Source organism: Podarcis vaucheri (genome assembly GCF_965113315.1).
Source record: "Podarcis vaucheri genome assembly, chromosome: 6".
NCBI lineage: Eukaryota > Metazoa > Chordata > Lepidosauria > Squamata > Lacertidae > Podarcis > Podarcis vaucheri.
Genome location: NC_138764.1, coordinates 45,350,026 through 45,352,460, shown reverse-complemented (window position 1 = coordinate 45,352,460; position 2,435 = coordinate 45,350,026).

The window sequence follows — 2,435 nt, the reverse complement described above, 5'->3', positions numbered from 1 at the left end:
AACAAGACCAATGTTCATAAAAACATACAAAAACTTAATTGAAACAAAACTCTGTAAAGAGGAAAAGCTTCAAACAATTCCACAAATTAAGACTGCTCAGAGGCTAAAAAAATAACAAAACTATCTCATCTAGCTAGGAGTGCTGCTGCAACTGCCACCTCCACTGAGGATCTCCAGCCCACTCCGCAACCAGGATTCTGCCACCCTAGTAACCACCAGAAGGACATGCAAAGATGGTGAAGGCTGTGGAAAACCTGATGGAATTTCAGTCAGAATTGACAAATGCTGGTGGAAAGCCCATAGTCGTTGACTTTTCTAGCCAGCTAACTGAAACACTTACGCATAAATCTTAGCAGGCTGAGGGACAAAGCAAAATACCTTCTAAGGTCTAAACAGGCACTGACTGTCCATGCTGAGAGCTCCTTATGTTCACCCCAACCCAGGATTTAAGGGAACGCTGACTATGGGCGTCCACCCCTTCCATCCAACAAAATCAGCACCTGCTCCCTTCATGTGTCTTTGAATACCTTTTGACACTGGCCTTGAAGTCTTAATGAGAGGCGTGTATGTTTAGGGTCATTATTCCAGGAATTCTAACCAATTCTCACACAATCAGCAAGCTAATATTAAAGGGACTATATCACCACAGATGGTCAAAATATGCACATGAGTGATTTTGTTGATGACGGCCCTGGTGTTAATATCAAGAATTATTATGGGGCACATCCCCACATCTTTGGGATGATGAGGAACTCCCATCATCACTGGCCATTGGCCATTCTGACTAGGGCTAATGGGAGTTAGAATCTATATACAATCTCTATACACAGCTTCTTCATCCCTGCTTTAGGCAATGCAGGGCCTGTGCAACTTAGAGCTTTGTAGGGAACAAAATTAGAAGTTCTATATTCTTATTAAAGAACTGGAATGATAGTTCCCTCATTAACATTCAGAGATGACTATCATTCCAATTCTTTAATAAATGTGTCCTGCTTCTGAAGTTATATGTGCATATAAAAATTAAATCCACTTTCCTGTACCAGTCACTCCCAAACAACGCTGAGCCAATCACCTTAAATCCACAATCAGGTGAAACCAGCACATAAATGCACAAAAACATTGACCTGCTCCTTACAAATTTACAGTTCCTACCTGACAGAGAGTCTCACAAACGGGGGCGGGGGGGGGGCGGGGGGAGAGAGACTATGTAAGCTGCGGGGAAACCTGAGCAGGAAGGTGGAGTCTGATTTGGGGTGGGGGTTGGTGAACAAGACATTGATTTGAATGGCTTAAAACGGAGTATTGAAACTTTTAACAACATAATCCCAGCAGCAGAGACACAGCAAAAAATATATAGATAATGCTGCAACTATGCCTTCTGTTCCTGAAAAATGCGGCTCCCCCCTTGACATGGATATGATTATAAGATTGGTTAGGGTCAGGTAACTCATCAGTAGGTGAAGTGTTCAGCTGCTGAGGATTTCCGTTTCATCTCACCTCAGATATTATGTCAGTTCCATGTCATTTCCATCACTGGGAATGATTTGAGGACTCGCTGTGTCCCCTGTTATTGCGGTCACTTGACCTCAGATGTAACTTCTGTTTAATACCATCATTTTAACAAAGTCTAGGAGTTGTGCGCTCACACTGCCAGCACTTGACCCCTTAGCTGCCTGACACATGCCAATTGGCTGTGGCGTGAGGACTTCGCTGCCCCCTCCGTTCCCAACAAATGAGAGTTAAGGCCTCAATGAATGGATTCTCATTTGAAATTATATTTTTTCATTGCCACAAGCATTCTTTAAAATTGAATCCCTCTGCTTTTTATACATTGTGTTCATCAGTAATAGTATTTCTTTTCCCTTTCCACTCGCCTTTTTTGAGCCAGGAGTTTAGAAATGGCTTTTTTGGTCTTAAGGATCAATGTTCAACCCATTCGCATGTGAATCGCAAATATATTTCTGCTCAGGAAGAAAAGGCTGAAATGCTTTTGTCCTGTGCAAGATGAGAGATCTTCTAGGACAGCTGAAAACACAATGTTGCTCTTATATAAAGTATGTATCTGGATTTGAAAAGGTCAGTCAGGGAGAGCTTTTGAGAAAGGTAGCATGGTTTCTTCTTTTAATCAAAGCAAGGGGTGCCTGAATTTTAAGTCATTTGTAGGTATTTCAGACCAAACATTTGTTATACATGGACACTGCCTGTCCAAAAAATATTGGTAATTTTAAAAAAGAAGCATGGGCGGTATCTCATTGGTGTCATTTTGCTGACAGAAGATACCCATGCCAATTTCAGCTTCCCATTTTTGCAATCTTAAGTCCAGTTCTCCACATTTCCACAATGAATTGCGATTTTTTAAACAGTCCTCATGAAATTCCAGTAGCATTTTATAGGGCAAATTTATCCTAGTACACACATTTTTTGTGTGCAGTTTT